Source organism: Vicugna pacos, chromosome 9 (assembly GCF_048564905.1).
Source record: "Vicugna pacos chromosome 9, VicPac4, whole genome shotgun sequence".
NCBI classification, from domain to species: Eukaryota; Metazoa; Chordata; class Mammalia; order Artiodactyla; family Camelidae; genus Vicugna; species Vicugna pacos.
Window position 1 is genome coordinate 36422449 of NC_132995.1, and position 19706 is coordinate 36442154.

The following is a 19706-nucleotide window of genomic DNA, read 5'->3' on the forward strand; positions in this document are numbered from 1 at the left end:
TGTTCTCAGACTTTGTCTGCTTACAGGGCATTCAGGAATTTGCTAATTCTGTCTTGGAAAAAGGAACAGCAGTCACACCGCAATCAAATTATAACTGCTGCTAGACCAGGCAGTCCCAAGTGGACTGAGAAATAGATCACATCTTGGGCTATGCTTAATTTTCAGACGTTCATTTTCACTTTGAGCAAATGCTCCTCCCAACCTTTCCTTTGGGTACCTTGTCACATCTATGAGAACTGAAGAAAAGGTTATGTGTTACTGAAGACTGGGAATTGTCACAAGCAACAAACTCACCTCAAAAGAAAGCGCCAGAATGGTAGGGATAGACAAAATCCTCAAATCACATTTTCTTAAAGGAAAAATAAAACTATTTTGATGACAAACTGAAGAGAGACAGAATCCAATGGCTTTACTTACCTTGGGTTACAGTAAGTTTGTTTTGACTCACCTCGCCCACATTTATTCTCAGAGCAGTTACATACACTGTCTTCGCTGAATTTCGGCCAACCAGAATTCAAGGTAGCCCTGTCTCTCTGCATGGCTAATCTCTGCTCAAAATGCTGCAGTAGGAATTTCATACTAATTTTCTCCTAATTCTTAGGAGAGGCCTGGATGATTAAGCAGTGTGAAAGAGGATTAGGATAATGTTTAAAAAGCCCTATAAGGATATTTCTAAAATAATCAGGGTTGCTGAAAGACAAGGCATTTGCCTCTTTAACGATTCCACCTACTCTTAATAGGATGCAGTGTAATGTCACAACGGTGAGAGCCTAACTCAACATACTGTTTTCTTTCAACATCCTCTCCAGGGTTACAGCCTTCCAGCAGGAAGAGGACTGTTACACAGGCTTTTTAGGATGGCTACTAAGATTGCATGTGTTGTGGAGTACTGCAGGGGAGGACGGGTGAGCAGGTATCTGGTAGGGCAGGAGAACAGCTGGAGGCGGCGTGGGGGTCAGGGGACGGTGAGCGGGAGGACTGCATTCAGAATAACCTTGGCTGACTGATGCCCAGAGTGGGATGAGGCAGGACGTCTCCAGCCTGCATTTCGGTGACAGGCAGACAGTTTTGCAGAGGAGTCTCTGCAGTTGAATGAGGTGGAGAGAGACTCCACATAGTGAAAGACACTTGTCTTGTTCACTAGGGTTGGGACTTTGGTTCCAATTTTCACTAAGGAAGACAGTAAACCAAGCGACTGGTTACTTAGAGGGTGAGGAGTCCGACGGCTTATGGGAAGCAGGGTCCCAAAAGGGGGTGGGAGGGCTAGGAAGCCTCCAACTTCTCCAGCTGGAGCAGGAGATGGCAGAATGGAATACAGCTATTACCTGCTGCATGAAAATCCAAGCTTCTCTTCTTTCTTCAGCACACAATAAAAACCTAAATTCACTAACTGAAAAATAAATGTGTTTACCATGATTGGATTGCTGAGAACGTTCAGACTTACTGGGTTGCTTTTACATTTAGATTAACTAATTAATGACTTCATTCACAGAACACCTCCTAAAGGAAAGGCTGAGTAGTACGGATTCCATGAATGAGAGGATTTTATAATGTGGTACCTTCCAGTGGCATTTCAAAATAAGATTTAAAATAAAAACTTGAGGAATGTGAAACATGAAGAAGGAAAAAAACAAATATAACTCCAATTAGTATGTATTATTTTCTGGGGATTCAGAGACCTTCCCCCACATTTCATAGAATCCCAATAAAGCAATCTGAAAACCACTATGTCTTTTTTTTTTTGAGGGGGGTATATATATTTATATAAAATATTTTTTATATTTTTATATAAAATATATAATTAGTGTGGCATTAGGCAAGAGACTTCAAAATTTTATTTTGAATTCCAATATTGAAGCCTAAGTCATAAGGATGGAGAAATTAAGAAAGCTGTTTTAAGAAGCTTGTACATGTTTAAATAAATTTAGAAAAGGTGTTTCTGAAGTTTTTTTTTTTTTCAAACCAGCCTCTTCACTAAACTCATGAAAAGATATGATGGTGCTCAAGTGAAGTTAATGGGAGCAATTATGGAAGGAAGTTCTCAAACTGTGATCTCTGGACTGGGTACTGCCTTCCCACCCCCAGGGAATTTGTTAGCAATGCAAAGTCCCCTGCCCTGAATCTGGGTGGGGCTCAGCAATCTGGGGTTTAACAAACACTCCAGGAGCTTTTGTGGCTTGCAAAGGTTTGAGAACCACTGCCTCAGGCTGCTCTTTTCTTCAGTGATGTATAGATAACAAAGAGAAGAATTAAAAATAAAGTGGTGCAGTAACACTTGTTTTTGTCCTGGAATATTCTAACAGAATACTACCTTTTAAAAATAAAGTAAAATACAAAGATAAGTGTATGCACACTAAATTTATCATGCACTTAACTTCACCAATATTTATTACAGGATTTGAAAAACTAGACTGATTTCTTTAGAAGTGGTTAAGGATTCTTGGGATAAAATCATCACTGAACTCTCTGTTCAAAGTTGTGATGCTCTACATTTCTGGGCTGCTGGTTTTAGCTGTCCCTGAAATTAGACCTGGATCTGTTAATATTGACTGCAATTACTAATCTTGAGCCTGCCATTATATTTTCAGTAAATGGAGGTGTAAACACTCTCTGAAAACCACATCTGTGCTCAGAGCATTTTGGAGAAGGTTTTCAAAATGGCATTATCTCTCATCTTCCCAGGTGCTAGAAAAGAGATAAGCCCCAATTCAGCTTCTAAACAGAAACTGAGCGGGGTGGGGAGGGGAGAAGCAGATAGCTTTAAGGGGACTGGTACAAAGCTATCAAATAAGCCAGCCCAGGTTTTGTGGACTACACATATTTTCATTTGTTGTTTGGTTATGGGTTTTGTTTTTTGGTTTTCCTGAAGGAGAATAGGATTCCAGACCCCTCTTGTTTAACACGGTAGCCATGAAGGGGGAAAAAAGAAGGGAAAAAAAGTTCAGATTGTGCTTTAAAAAAGAGGAAAAAGAAAAGAGAAACAGAGGGGACCTTCCTGGCCCCCACCCCACTCTCCCCTCTACTACCAGCTTGGGATATCAAATTGCATTCAGTATTAAAATACAATAATTAAACTGAACTGATCTTAAGTCTAGTTTAGCAGATTACCATCTTTTGAAATTTGCCCACTTATACTGTGTATCATTACAAATGTATAAAAGAACACAAACGCACACGGGATGGAGGCGGGGACCATCAGAGTCTCTTATTATGCCTAGAACGGAGTTTATAATTTTGAATCGTTGTTACCACGTCGGTTACTCGACAGGAAACTACTACATATGCATCCCACCAATGTTCTAAGTTGAAAGAAAAAGACATTGCTGAGAATATGAACACAATTTCTTTCTTAGTTAAAGCTGCATAACGCTGTCTAAAGATTTTTTTGTTTGTTCGTTCGTTTATTAAAGTTACGCTGCCGCGCGGGAAAACAGGGCGCATTGCCGTCTCCTGTCTGCACGGGCACTGGTCCCGTCGGAAGGCAAGTGGAGGCTTTTTTTCTTCCACCTCAAGCGCCCTCTAGCGTGCGGTATCTGCATAGGTTGCTATGTAGAAGGAGGTGGAGAGAAGAAAGCAAAAGAAATCCTCTACCAATCGCTGTCCTAATTCCTGAATTGCTTTGCTTTGCTTTCTCTCCTTCCTCAAAGGGGTCATTTCCACAGAAGTGTTTGGCAAAACAAAAGAGGTGCTTTGCTTTTGCATGAAAAACAAATCACTCATTTACTAAACTGGGAAACAAATGCTAATCCTTTCTCAGGGGTTTCTTTTGAACATTCATCATAATTTTCCAGAAGTTTCATACACTCTAGTAATCAGGCAAATAAAAGAAGGTAAGTTGCTCCCTAGGAAGAAATTCCATTTTGTTCCTAACTCACTGCAGCCCAGCTTTAAGACATTTGATGCAAATTGATTAACCTCTCCATGGGTTTTCAGTTTGTGTCTCCATAAAAGTGCATAATACTTCTTTCCTGCTTCAGGGGGGTGGTATGAGGCCTAATTGAGGTTTATAAAACAATTTCAATTCCTCAGATACAATTTGATATACAGTTGAACCCGCCTTTCATCTTGTATCTACTAACAGGGTTTCAAATTCTCTTTGGTAGTCCGGAGGGAAACTGTGATCGGGGATCTGTATTTTCATAAACATGTCGTTAAAACAACTCTATTGTAAATAGTGGCTTTGCTCAAGAGACTTAGAATGGTAGGATATGGGGAAGAATATTTGGAGAAGAAAAATGTAGCTTTTGCAAACACTGTGAATAAACAGAGCTAAATAGTAAGGTGAAATTCCTACATGGTATACATTTGGGCATCTCTCCCTAAATTTTTAAAAAGAGCTAACAATAACAGAAGGTAGGTTTACTCACCCAAACACCACCCAGTAAACACTTAGTCTCCAAGAAAGCAGCAGACACATGTAAACAAACTTGTGTACTGGCATCTGTTCAGATGGTAGGATGTCTAAACACCTGTTATGCAACTCAAGAGATTTATTTACTAATAGTATGATTATTATGAGCATTGTGTTTTACCAATATCCCTATAGCTATGATATTTACAGGGTAGGTAAAGAGGGAGGTGAGCTAACATTTTAACACATTCCATTAGCTTGTGTTTTGTTTTTTGGGTTTTTTTTTTTACATACAGTATCTCTTTAATTATTAAGGCACTGTGAGTGGAAAGGATATTGTTGGTGCCCTTTAAAGCATAAGAAAGCTGAGGCTCAGAGAAGGTGATCTGCTCAAGGCTACACAGTTAGTAAGTTTAAAAGTGCAATTCGAACCCAGGGTCTCCAACGTTAAATATAATCGAGCACTACCTTTCCATATTGAAATACTAGTAAGTAACTGTTTGTTATAACCTACTTTTAGAACAATGTGTCACCTCCCTATCTATAGAAGGGACTCACACACTGCAAGCAAGATGAACTAAGCAGTATGTGTTCCCAAACAGAACCAGGATCCTTAACTGATTTTGGTGATTTTGGAAATACAGATCCCAGGTTCCACAGTTAACCTGCTAAATCCAACTCTCCAAGGAGAATGTATACCTTTAGAAAGCAAACCAGGTGACTCTGATTCAGCATAGCCAACACCATTCCGGAGGCCATTTGAGAATAATGAAGCCACATGGAGTCCAAGGTCTCCTGAGCTTCTCAGTACCGGCGTGCAAGGCCAAGGCGTGCTTCCGCTATGACCACTTAGCTCTGTGCAGCCCTTTGTGTACTTCCAAGCGTATCGGCTCTCTTACTTGATCCTTGCAATAACCTTGTGAGGTGAGAAGGTATATTCTCTTCTCGGTTTTATACAGTTACAAGCTTTTAGAACCAATAGGGGCCCTTAGAGATTGTCTCGTTCAACCTCTTCATTTTATGGGGAAAAAAATGGGTAAGGTTTTTGACTCCTGAGACTAAAATAACCAGCTCTTTAACCAGCTCTTGGAAAAATAACCAAGACCCAGATCCCAGGTCATTGGTCTTTAAAGAATATATCAGGTTGTCACTTGTTCCTGAAAATATGGCCGGGGTGCAGGAGGTGGGAGGAGTCATTAAGCTAAAAACCTGATTGGGCTTCAGAATATGAAATCAGAAGTCTGGGGAAAACAAACAAATAAAACGAAAAACATAGTTTAGACTCAAATAACATGGTCTAGAAAAAGTCTACTTACATTTTCTGGTGAGATTACATTTACTCCCTTCACCCAGCATCCGCTCAGCCTAATAATATGTCTTGTCTTGGTTGAATTATTTCAGTACCCTGGAGTTTGGCTCACTAATGTAGCCCCAGAGGCTCCTTCAAAGCAGATCTTGTGTGCTGCAGACTTTTGGAGTGAGAGTTATTGGGGAATCAGAGGAAGATAACAGCACAAGGGAAAAAAAAATGATTGTGCTCTCATGTATTCTGATGCACCCTAAAACTTTCTCTGATACCTTCCAGTCCAAAGCCCAAACAGAAGCCACCCATTTCAAACAAAGCTATGTAAGACTGACTTCTGCTCTGAAAGCAGAGAAAAACCAATGCATGGAGCCTGCTGAATTTTTTCTTTCTTTCTTTCTTTCTTTTTTTTTTTTTTGGCATAAGGATATTCTGGCTTTCTTCTGCCAAATGATCTCATTGTGCCTGAGCAGAGAACAGTTTATTTTTCACTAGGTTGCTCCCTTCCCCCTCCCCCATTACATAAGGCATATCATCATTTTTCTGGAATAAAAAGTGACGATGAATGACAGAAGCACTCACACCTGGTATTATCGGTGTCTCGCTAGGCACTCTAGGGACTGGCTGGCACATGTTATCTCATTTATTCTTTACCATAACCTCCTAACTTTTCAGATGAAGAGACTGTCAAGGGAAATGTATTTTCTTTCTCTAAATCCCAATTAGGCTTCTGCTACCATCTTCGACCATCGTTTCACAGCACACTCTATGTGTCCTGTGTGCACTCAGCCAAACTAAACTTCTCTTGGTCCTTTGAAAATGTGGACCCCCTTACTTAGGGGCGGTGGGGTGGGGGTAGGAGATGGGACTCCTGCAAGACATACAGATGTCTCTGCAGTCATGAGGATCCGGTCAGTAGTCAACAGTCACAGTACTGGCTTGTAAATTAGACGGCTAACTGGTTAACCAGCTTGATAACCTCTCCAAGTCTCATTCATTGCCTTTGTGTATCAGGTACTGTATGCTTTATGGAATGTTTAGCTCACAGGGCTGTTGCATTAAAGGATAAAATGAAAGGAAAAAAAATGTCTAGTTTTTGGCGTACATGCTAGTTTCCTCTCAAGTGAGCCCATTGATACCTACCTACAAAAAGCAGATGACCAGGAAACAGAGTTCTCCGAGATCCCTACAGCTAGGCTAGTCCTCTTCATCGTGTAAATCTGTCTCCCGGCTACCCAGGGCATTGATTCAGACCCCAATCAGCCCTTTAAATGGTATCATCCACTGTTTTCCAAAACATCTGAGCTCCAGGCAAACAAGCCTTCATTTTTCTCCAAAGCATCATTTTCTAAAGTTTATACCCTGCACACACAAATGCATTTCTTCTTGAGAATTAAAATTGTGTTTTTTTCTTATTTTGTCCCTCTCCCCAACCCACCTTCATTAATAAGAGACTAATGTCTTATTAGTTAGCAGCTAAGGTGAGAAGGAGGCCTGCTTCAGTCTCAGGATTGGGTGAAAAAAATATGGATGTATATTTTGCATTTAATGACCTGAAAGAGGAATAATAGGATCTTAAGGCATAAGCAAGAGAAAGGAAAACGTTAGGGTCAAAGTCCTAATGGAAGACAAGCTCTCTTCCTTCAGTGGTGAAAAGGGCGCTGGTGTCAGTTTTCAATCAGAGGGTGCTAGAATTTACAGACAGGTAAAAGGACTGACCACTAGGCTCCATACTAATGCTGGGAGCACTGGGTAGGGGAATCCTTGGTTAGTTGATGGCTTCAGAGGAGAAGCACCCTCCATGACCCTACAGCGGGTCAGCTCCATGGTCATTTTCCTATTGATGAACTCTGCATGGGGTTTTTCATTTATCCACTTATCTGCACGCCATGGACCTTGGAGACAAGAGCTTGACCAACCTTAAAAATGGGAAGGTGTCAGGAAGAAATCTGGACAGAAATGGGACTGAATTGGGTTGCAACTGAATAAGAGAGTCTGGCTTCTCTGGGGACTTGCCTAGAACCTGAATTTGCACAGCAAGAATCCTGGCTTTCTTGAGTATATACATATTGTATGTCTATTTGGAGATGCATTGTTATGGTGCTGCTGGTAATTATAGAGGAGCTTAAGCCCCTTGGAGACACTTCTTGGAAATGCCACTGAGCTTGGCTCTGTACTCTGAGGATGCAATGAGCACCAGCTTGCTGAACTGATCCCGAGCAGAGAGAAATGACATTCTTCCTCTCTCAGGATACCTCTCCGTGAATAATGGCCATCTTACCTTTCAAGATGGATCACAGGTATCACTCATACTCAGGCCTTCACTGAAGTCCCCACTGACATACCTCTGCTGCTCCTTGCACACGTTTGCAGCATGAGGCTGAGCAGACCGTCCTGTCATTTCATGTGTGTTTGCCTGGCGCCCTCACTACACTGATTCTGAGCTCCTTGAAAGCAGAGATTATATTATCCATCTCTGTGTATCCTCAACCTAGCCCAAGGCCTGATGCACAGGCAACATTCAGCAATTGTATTATTTAAGATAATAAATGAATATGACTGCAAAGATAACTACGAGATTTTTGTCAACAGTTGGCTAGAAATAGTCCCAGATTTGGGCTTAGAAAAATCAGATGGTCCAACAGATTGGTGTGGGGAGCTCGATGAGGATAACAGCTTTCCCTGAAAAAGAGACGGGGAGAAAGAGGATCGCAAAACAAAGTGAAAAGAAACAAAACCAGGAAGCTCAATCTCCTAGGGCAGAAATAGAACACTGAAGACAGATTAAAAGGCTGAACAATTGAAAAAAAAAATTAAAAATTCATCGAACTGACACAATTAAGAATGAACATTAGAAAACAATTCAGATCCCAAATGGTGATTTGCATAATAGTAGTAGTTAATACTAGTAGTAACAATAATTATAATGACACCAAGTATCAATAAGAATCCATCTGCTCCTTAGTGCTTCATAATTTAGTACCTGAGTGTCTACAAAGCGAGTTCCCATTCAGGGAGAAAAGGACCCCTCAGGCAGAGCGCACTGACTCTGTAGTCTTTGGACACTCTCTCTCTCTCTCTCTCTCTCTCTCTCTCTCACACACACACACACACACACACACACACACCACGTCACCCCATCTCAAGGACAGAGCTCTAAAATAGACTCCCAGAGTGCTTTCTTCCTCCAGAGCTAGGCATTTCCTTGAAGACCAGAGGGAAGTACTCTGTTCATTTATCTTTGAATCCCCAGTAGCACAGAAGTGATGCTTCATAAATTTTTGTTGATTTATCATCTCATATCTACCCCACAGCAAGCAGCAAGATGAATTAGTCCCGTCCAGAACCCCCATTTTTCAGATGAGGAAACCGGAAACATCTAGTCAGAGCTGAATCCGGGAAACCAGCCTGAGCTCTATGAACACATTTGGCTTTTTCTGCTGCTCCATGCTACAACAGAGAGACTACCAAGGTCCTACGGCTTATTAATGACATCTTCTCCATTAGGAATTCTAGGAAAAAATGTTCCTTTAGTATTCACAGAGAGGACCAAAGAAACGTCACCGCGTCTCATGCTTTGGAAGAATCAAGGGCAAGGCATAGCACTTCTGAGTCAGTCTCAAGTACCCTTTCAAATTCTGAAGTGATGGAAAACAGGAAAGGCATTTTGCATCTGGATGTACAAATCCATGTGTATTCTAAGGGAGATGGAATCCATGCATTTCTGATTAATTTACACTTAAATCAATGAAGTGTTTGGAAAAGATATTTGATGTTCAAGAAGCCTTTTAAAGAACCTAATGGGACTTTAAAGTTGTTTTTGCCATAAGAAGAGGAACTTATTTTCTCCCCATGATCTTACACTCAAATGATATGATTTCAAATTCTCATTTATGAACAGAATCTTACTGCTTTCAAAACCTTTCCACTTTCCCCTACCCAGATGTGGTTAATCTGTATTTTATTGTGTCATTAGTAATTTTTTCATGTATCTATTTATTTTGCCAGGGTAGCTTTCAATAGAACAGGCAGATACACTTATGGAATCTGTCAGAATATTGGATGTGATTTCCTCAGAAAGCCTGAGAGTGTTCTAGCAAAAATGAGGGGTGAACTACACAGGTTAAAGAAGATTTCTGTATGAAGGAAGGATTTGTGAAGAGTGAGGACAGGGATTTGGAATAGACGGAGCCTTCAATGTTTGTACACTAGATAGAATGAAAGGACAACAATCATTGAGGGTTAATGGTAACTAGAATTAACTGAGCAACCAGTAGGCACTGGTGGTTTTACAGAACGTAAAACCGTTCAGAGGTGCGGGTGACGCAGAGATGCATTCTTCAGTTAAAGGATGTGAGACTCCGAAAGGCGTCCCACCTTTGGCTGTCCGGCTCATGCCTGTTAGGAGACCCCTGCACTTGTCAGACCGCAGGTGGTGCATCTCTGCGGTGATCTTGTGATGGGAAACACAGACACGAAGGATAAACACCACTGAATCACACGGTGGCAAAGCTACTTGCTTTCCAATTCTCTTTCACTCCTCTGATTGTTGTCAGAAGAGAACATTTCAGTTCCCTGCCAGTGACGATCTCTCTAACAAGCAGAATGCTGGCCTCAGGCTCAGAGCCTTAAGCAGGCTCCAAGTGCCTTGTTAGAATCTAAGAACATTGTTTTGCATTCATTCATTTTATTTCTAAGTTTACCGTGTATTTACAGCAAGTGAAAAGAATTCCCTTATTTTTAGGTGTGGATGTAAAATTCCCTTTTAAAGCAAATGTTTACATTGTTTAAGAAGTGAGTTGATTAAAAAATAATACCACACAGATGGTGCAGAGACATTAAAAAAAAAAACAAAACCCAACACAGAACTACATAAATGGCTGCAGCTTGGGGTGAAAAAGTATGTATTAAATCAGCATCCTTTCAAAGTACTATCATCAAGTCCCCTTAAACGTGGAAGTGTATACATCTAAAGTACTGTTCCTGAGCTTAACGTTTTTTATTCAATATCAAATGTTCCAGATGTCTCTACTTTGATTTCCTATCAAATCACCTCTTAAAAATATAAATGTCAGCTCTGGAGTTACAAAGAACTGAAATGATATAACCTGTTCCAGTGGCCTGTGCAGAAATGGTTTCAGTCTTCAGCTACAAGCAGTATTATACTATTATATCTCTCCCTGCCTCCCTGCTAACATTTCCAAACAAAAATCATCGTCTTCAGTTAACATCCTTGACACGAGTTGACGGAAATTGCACTTTTCTTCAAGAAAGACTCAACTAAACAAATCAAATCAATCTTCCCAGCATACAGATTTGGAGCAGAGTGTGTGAGAACAAACTAAAGCCTACTTCCATTTTTTGGTGCCTATTTTATATGGTTTATCACCCAATTTCATTTGGGGAGACACTACCGACCTCTTCAGTGAGAGTTCATTTTTATTTTTTTTTCCTTGCCATTGTAAAGGGAAGTCAACATATTGCTCATAAAGTCTTAAAGTCTTTATGAACTGCTGATAGATATCAAGGAAATGCTCTAAGGATTAAGAGGTGAAATTGTGGCAAAATATCCACTTCCTCTAAATATTACCTTCTGTAGCTTTATAGCAAATATTGCTGAAGAAAGAGACTATAAATCACTCAGGTCCCCCAGGACTTAGTACTGAAATACCATTTATGTTTTCCTTTTGTTTGAACTACTGACTAGCACTCTACTATGTGAGGAAGGCAAAAAATTTATTTTTTACAAAGCAAAGTGGAGAGACAAAAGGAGAGAAGGATTGGAAAACTAGAAAATAAAACAAATGCTAAACACTGTCTGGTCCCCTTTGATTCCCGGGTTTGCAGAGTGTGGCCAAGTCCTTGGAGTTTGGGGAATACCTAGCAAGATATTTAAGCCACACACACACGAGGTCTTTTCAGGGCCAGACTGCGAGGTGTACAACCTAAAAATCATTTTGGGATTTCCCAAGTTTGGAGTCAGAAAATCTTGGACATATTCTAGGTCTTATTACGAGGTAGGTGCAGGACTTTTAAAAAGTGAAACAGAGACAGGCACACCTCGTTTTATGGTACTTGGCTTTCTGTGCTTTGCAGATACTGTGTTTTTTAAAAATTGAAGGTTTGTATCCACTCTGTATTGTTTCTTTTGGGCAATAAAGTATTTTTAAATTAAAGTATGTACATTGTATTTTTATTTAAACATAATGCGATCACACACCTAACAGACTACAGTATGGTGTACATATAACTTTTATACAGACGGGGAAATAAAAGAAAAATTTGTGCGGCTTGTTTTATTGTGATGTTCACTCTATCGGGGTGGTCTGGAACCGAATTCACAGTAACTCTCAGGCATGCCTGGATTGCTCTGTTGTTGTTTTGATGTGTTTGTCCTTTTAAAAATGAGGTTTTGGTAGCCGATACTTGATAAGTTGTAACATGATCCTCTCCATTCTCTTTTCTACCTGCCCTGTGAATTTGTCCCTGCAGCCTGAGTCAGTCAAGATGGGAATGCTAATCTATTCTAGTGGTCTTCTGTCAGGGTCACTTTGGTATCCATACGGAGCTTTCGCCTCTTTTTTTCTTCTTCTGCACTTAACCCCTGCACCACGCCTTTTCCACCTCCCTGAACCTCGGGCTCCTTATCAGTAATTTGGGAAAAATAACTCCCAAATAATGAGAAATCTTTCTCATTGGGTTGCAGTAAAAAGCTAATAATACGAAATATCCGTGACAAAACTGTTACCTGCATACGCGTATAGTCGCATCACACAGTGTTATGGTCTTTTATGCTAATATATGAGACCAAAAGCAAGAAACAAAGCAATAGAACTGCTCCTATTTTGCCGAAAGTTTGACTCTCACATGTTATCTGTCATTTTCTAGAGAGTCCACGCTCTATGTGTGGGGGCTAGAATCTCCCTGATCAGCAGACATCCTCGTCTGACCTGCCATTTCCTTTAAAAATTCCACTGTGGGAGTTTCTCATTAAGAGCTAAGGCATTATGTGAGTGCTCAGCATGGACAGTACTTAGTTTGATTAACCCACTAGAAGTCGGAGTCTTATTAATGTAGGAACAAGTGCGTGCATGACTACCCTGTTTCATCAAGCGTGAAATAATTCTCATGTTGTTACCCTACGTAGTACCAGGTGCAGATCATTCGGAGACGAATGAGACAAGACGTCCTCAACAGCTCAGTCAAGTGGCAGAGACAATGTGAGAACAGGCGCTTGGTACAATGACAGCTCTCAAGAGCTGTGGCAGAATGGATTGATGGAAAGAGTGAGGGCTTAGGAGTCAGAGAGCATCCTTGGAAATGTCACTTAACCTCTCTGAATGTCCTTCTAACCTTCTGACCTTGGGAGTCGCTTAACCTCGCTGATGAGCAGTCAGGCGTGGCTGGAGTGCGGACTACCTGGGAGAATATAAGGGGAGAGTGGTGAGTCCTGAGCCTAGAAAGCTAAATTGACCAGTTCACAGGGCCTTATCTATTAGACTGAGAAACTCGGACATGAATCTGCCAAGTCTATCTCATGCTGAAAAATACCTGGTGGGTGTAGGTAAGTCACTTCTATGACAGCCCTGTGTGAACAGAGCCCTGGAAGTTGAGTGGATATAGACTGGATAGCAGGCAATGGGAGGCAGGAATACCAGTTAAGAAGTAATTGCATGAAAAAGAACATGAAAATAAATATATGTATATATATGCATGACTGGGACATTGTGCTGTATGCCAGAAATGGACACATTGTAACTAACTGTACTTCAATTAAAAAAAAAGAAGGAATTGCAATATTAAACAACAGCAAAAAAATAGCACTCTTCTAAATGCTTTTAACTCCTCGAGGTCCAACAGAGATTATCAGACTAAGTGAAGCAAATGAGACGAAAAAGACAAATATTGTATGATATCATGTATATGTGGAATCTAAAAAATAATGAATCTATTTACAGAACAGAAACAAACTCACAAAAGAAAACAAACTTATGGTTATCAAAGGGGAAAGAGGGAGGGAGGGATAAATTAGGAGTATGGGATTAGCGAATACACACCACTATATATAAAATAGATAAACAACAAGGATTTATTGTATAGCACAAGGAACGAAATTCAGTATCTTGTAATGACCTCTAATGGAAGAGAATCTGAAGCTGTACACCTGAAACCAACACAATATTGTAAATCAACTATAGTTAAATTAAATAAGACTTAACAAATAAACCAACCCCCTATGATCTAGATAATCTTGTTATTCCTAGTTCATGGATCAGAAGTGTGAGGAACAGAGAAGGGAAGTAACTTGCCCATGACCACACAGCTAGTGTGGCTTCAGAGAGCCTACCCTTAGCCTCTGTTACACCATAATGGTCCAGGGAAGAAAACTGGAGGTCCTGAAGCAGGTGAAACATTGTGAAAATATGCTCTTTATTTGACTGTACATTTTGGACTTGCTACCTCTCTGCCTACTTATAATTAGCTTCTTTTTCGGAGCTAAAGGCTCCAGGACAGATGCTCTGAATTCTATAAATGATTATTTTCACTATGTTTTAATGGGTCCTACTTCAGTGCTTAGCAAATAGCAGGTACTTATAACAGGTTGCCAAATGCACCACAGGGATGGGCTCAGAGGCATCCGTGGGTTCCATGGACAATTCAGCCATAACATGTGACTGAACAGTGTCAGGCAGGCACACAGTGGCACCGTTGTCTTTCCTTTCTCCAAATAATCGCTCACTTCTTTCACCTAGAATTTCCTCTTCCCTCTTCCTTGCAGTTTATACACACAGAAATCTTGCCTGATCTCCAGGATCCAGCTAGATGACAAAGCAGCTCTTGTACAAAGCCTTTGCTATCTCTACCCCTCCACCATCTCTTGACTGTGACTATTGTACTTAGAGCACATTGCAACATCTCAGAGATATCTGGTGTCTGTGCTATCACAGCTACTAAAAACTCTGGGAAATCAGGCACACATTATTTAACTAAGTGCGGGCTACACCCCACAACAACTGCAGTAGAGAAAACAAAACATACTGAAGAACTGTTAATATTTGGGAAATGACAAATGACTGGCAGTGTCTAAACTGTATGGATGGAATCGCTATGAGCTTACGTCAGATGAAGTTTGTTCCTCTAGATTTTCACACGTACTATAGTGAGTATCAAATATAAAAGTGTACAGTTTTCTCACAGCAGGTGACTTCCTCACCCTAACATCCACCGCCTTTCACATCTGCCCCCAATTCCCTTCACTAACCAATCTCTTCTACCCTCTGTGTAAAACTACTCTCTACCCGACTCCAAATTAGTGCCTACGCTCACTAGATTCTCTGAATTCTTCAAATATGGCAGTTAACAAAGATCCCTCTTCAATCCTGTAACCGTGGCGGACACATTGAATTGATCACGGCTGAGCATGGACTCATTTTTAAGATTTATCTCAGGACTGCACTTAAGCCAGACATGAAAAAGCATTCAGTATTGGGCAATTCGATTACATCCCTTTGCCAAATAAGCTTACGTGCTTCCTTCGGCTGGAGATGGCCTGTTTCGTCAGGTTTATCTTTCCAGTTGCTGCCAGATCACTTCCTCTATGGAGATCTTTGATTTCTCCAACTCAAGGGGAATCACCGCCTCTGTCCTAAAGCAGCACAGGTCTACGGCACTTGGAAAATCTTTACTGTTTGCAGCCTGGCTCCCTGGCTATTGTATTCACTGCTACCTTTTTGCCTAATGTCACTTGTTGTCCTAGCTTGAGCCACTGTAGCAAAATATCATGAGCTGGGTGGGCTTAAAAAGTAGATATTTATTTATCATAGTTCGAGAGGATGCGAAGCCCAAGATCAAGGCGCTGGAAGTTTCAGTTCTTGGTGGGAGCTCTTTCTCGGCTTGCAGATGGCCCCTACCTCACTGTGCGCTCACGTGGCCTTTTCTGGATGCAGGCATGTGGACAGGGAGAGATAGGGAGGGCAGGGAGGGAGAGAGAAAAAGAGAGGGCTAGCTCTCATGTCTCTTCCTCTTGGTATAAGGACAATCTCATCATGAAGGGCACCATCCTCACACCTCATCCCTACTCTCCCAAAGGTCCCATCTCCAAACACCATCACTCTGGGAATCAGAGCTTCAACATATGAATATTGGTGGGACACAAACATCCAGTCCATAAGATTTGTATGCGTCTTGTGGGTGGTGGAGATGTTTCTTAGCTCTCTCATGGCATTCATCTTTGCTTAGCATTTAGTAGGAGGTCAGGAAAGCTGGAATAATCGACAGGTGCTTGAGAAAGAACACAAACCCAATGAGAGACTGATCAAGTTTAGTATAAAACAACAACACGGGATTTGAGGGGAGGGTGTACTGACAGGGCCATTATGTAAGTTAATTTGCTCCAAGATGTCAGCACCATTCTGAGCTTTCTTCGCTTTCGGTCTGAATGAATACCTTGTCCTACAGACAGACAGACAGACAGCTGAAGGTGGATTAAATGGTCAGTCAAGTGAGAAGAGCATCTCCCAGTATGCCTGCAAAGACACTTCTATTTCAAGAACAATTATTAAAAGCCACAAGGAAGGCAGTGATAACACAGTTAAAACATTGACTTACTGATCAAAAGAGACAGTAATACATACTCCTTAAGGGAAGCAGTTAGAGTTTTAGCTGCACACAAGCAAATTCCCTTGTTTCCTCTTTCCTCTTCTGCGCCGTCACACAACAGCCCCAGCCCTGGGACTTCCCTTTTGCCTCACAGCTCTTTTGCAATTTACTTTTGCTGGGAGGCTTCTGTTTTCTATTCTTCCTTTCTTTTTGTTCTTCTTTTCATCTTTCTTTATTTCCTTCCTTCCCTCCTTCTTTCTTTTCACCTATGTTGACAAGACTGGTTTTCTTTGGGTTCTTTTTTTTTTTCACCATTCTTTAATTTTTCCCTTTTTGTTCAGAGAGGTTTTCCTCCTCATGTAGATGATGTGGCCACCCAAAGAGCAAGTGCAGTTTCGTTGGAGAGGAAACTTCATCAAACCAAGTTACAGGAGCACTTGGGGTTTAATCAGCATTTCTTAGGTAAAATATCTTTACTTCTCCAAATGTGAATGTCTATGTCTGTAAAATAACACATGCGCAGTGTAACTGGCACCTTGGAGGCCGCTTACCCGGCTCCACTGAAAGCTTTTATCGGTACTGCATCGGGAAACGAGCCACTGACATGGGGGTGGCTCCGTGAAACGTGGATGGTTCATCTGTAATCCCCTGGGCTTTTAACTCATTCTGTGAACATCAGTCCATTTCCTGAGATCTGTTTGGTTCTTCTGAACCAGGACAACTATCTTCTGAACCAGGCTAACATTCATTTCTAGGTGGCAGGGAGAGAGGGCACCCAAGTTGTAAGCGCTCCTAGTTAAAATGCATGATGCTGAAAATGTATAAGGGCCATGTATTAAGTGAGCCATGAACAGACCTCCTGACAGTGGCTGGCCGCCATTGACTGGACATACAGACGTTTCTTTTCATTGAGGACAGAAAAAAAAAAAATCTGCTCTAAAAAGATGCACAACTACCACAAGCCCTTGCCTGTTAACGTAACTGAAAATCTGCCTCTGACTTGGGATTCAAGTGCCAGCTGAAACCAGTGGCGCTGCCTTCCCTCTTACTTCCTCCCAACTGCCCTCAGGATATACCATTTTAAAATCAACGTTCAATGGGGAAAAAGTAAGGCGAGGTCCATTTTTTAATATTTTAAAACATTAACTGTCAGTAATTACACCATTTCAGAGCTGGAAGGGCACTTAAAGATAATTCAGGTCACTGATTTATTTTATAGACAGGCAAGCGGAGAGCTGAGTTGTTCATAGGACTTGCTTAGGGTCACGTGGGGAGTTTGAAAATATTGGTTCTAGCTGGGCCTTGGCACGGAAGTTTCATGCCATGTGCTTTCTACACAACGAGGTTGAGAGTTGCTTGGAACCACGAAGGCTCACAGCCAAAATCCAGGGCACCTGAATCCCAGTTTGGAGATCTTTCATTTTATGTACGTTCTAAAATTGATCTGCTAATTAGTTCACTGAAAAGACAAGTGGTTTTTGCAACACGTATGTTATGTATTTACTTCAATGAATTGGATATCAGCACTGTTTAAGCTCCTCCTGAATATCTGGCATTTGCTATACATTTATCATCTATTTCAAAAACTGTAAGAGGTTATAGGACCCCAGTTTTTAAGATGAGGTAACAGAAGGTTACAGGGGTTAAATAACTTGCACCAGGAAGCAGAACAAATCCTGGAATTTGGCTTGGCCCTTTTTCAGTTAGAAAGCCCACATTATTTCCACCAGACCATTCTGCTACCTAAAAATTCCAAGTAGTGTCTTGTAGATCCCAGTATAAAACGAGTCCTCTTATGCTAATTTTCCTAATGTTAATGAACATCCCCTAATGTTCATGATCCAAATGAAAAGGTTTAAATACATACACACATAATACATTCATGTGAATGAATCACATGTATTTCATTATATTTTTTTCCTGAGGCTAATCAATTGAATAGTACACTAGAACTAAAGGGAGAGACATACGGAAGACATTGTCTGCCCAAACAGGAACTGTGTATTCTTTGCATAAGTGGTCTAAGTATTATTCAAGATACCATTACAAACCTGGTTTTCCTGGGTCCACACATATGAAGAAATCTTATTTTCCAATAGCATGGTCACAAGTTATCTCTATCTGTGGCATATTTACTAGTCCTTCCAGTATTTCCCAACTTTTTATCACACATATCCATCATCAGTCTCAGCATAGCTAACATTTATGCCAAGAACAACACTGAACTCTTCACTACACTTATTCATTTAATCCTCACAATACCACTACGAAGTGGGTACAATTATTATTCTCCCCTTTTATGGATAACGAAACTTAAGTTCAAGGGCGTTAAGCATTTTTATGCTAAGCCGCACAGCTTGGGCGTAAATAACCAGGGTTAGAATCTAGGCAGTCTGACTGTTATTCCGAGCCTGGCCCAGGGCCCGGCCACATACCAAACTCTCTTTGCGAGGATGTAGAGTAGGTCTTTTCATCTAAGAATCCAAGTTTTTGTCCTTCCAACACTTTGAGGGAAACCCTAAAGCTGCATGGTGTCATAGTGTGTCATTTTTCTGATGCATAGTTTTTATTTTTTAATTTCACAGATTCTTCAAGATTAGTGTGCAAGCAAGATGACAACCTATATCAAGTTCTGTGTGTGAGGCAACTCCTAGATCATCCAGCATCCATGATCTATGCTAGTTTCTATTCCCAAGCATGCAAAAATGTTTCAGCTTCCTAAAGTGAAACAGATACAGGCACATACCACACAAACATACAGATGAATAAGCAAATCTTTCTTTTGTCGTGAGTCTTGACTTTAAGCAAAATACAATAGCTGTAATTTATAATAAAAATGAACCAGAAGAAGTCTAAAAAATTATAGTTTAGAGAACAGAATATAATGTTTTTGTGTAAGTTAAGTTATGGGATATTGGACTTGGCATTGGCTCACATCCCTGGCATTACTGAATTTACCAAAATCTCAGTAAGGAAACAAAAAGGCATTCAGAAAAGTGTCTCATGTGCATGTCAGTGTTTGAGTGTGCTGTATTTGATCCACAGCGGTGCCTTGGCCCTGGAATGAATGAAAGGAAAACATAAAGAACATTCTCCACACATCCTGTCATTGAGTTGCGTGACCCCTGGCAGTTAGGTGGAATTACAACACAGAACGATGCTACGTGGCCTTGGGTATGTGTTATCTGCTCCCTAAGCCTCAGTTTTCTCATCTGTAAGATGAAGAAATGATTTCTTGTGCTGAGTCTAGTTGTGGCATCTCTAACGTGTTCTGCCTCAAGAAAAGCAAGTAAAGTTTGAGAGGAAAAAATGAAATTCTAACCTCTTAGAGGATAGAGGAATTAAGAGAAATAGTGTTTATCTAAACCTTAGTTTCAGGGCAGTTAGTGAATCAGCTGATTGGAGTCTAGAAGCCGAACATTTCTCTTTTGTTCGATTCCACTGTATGATTTC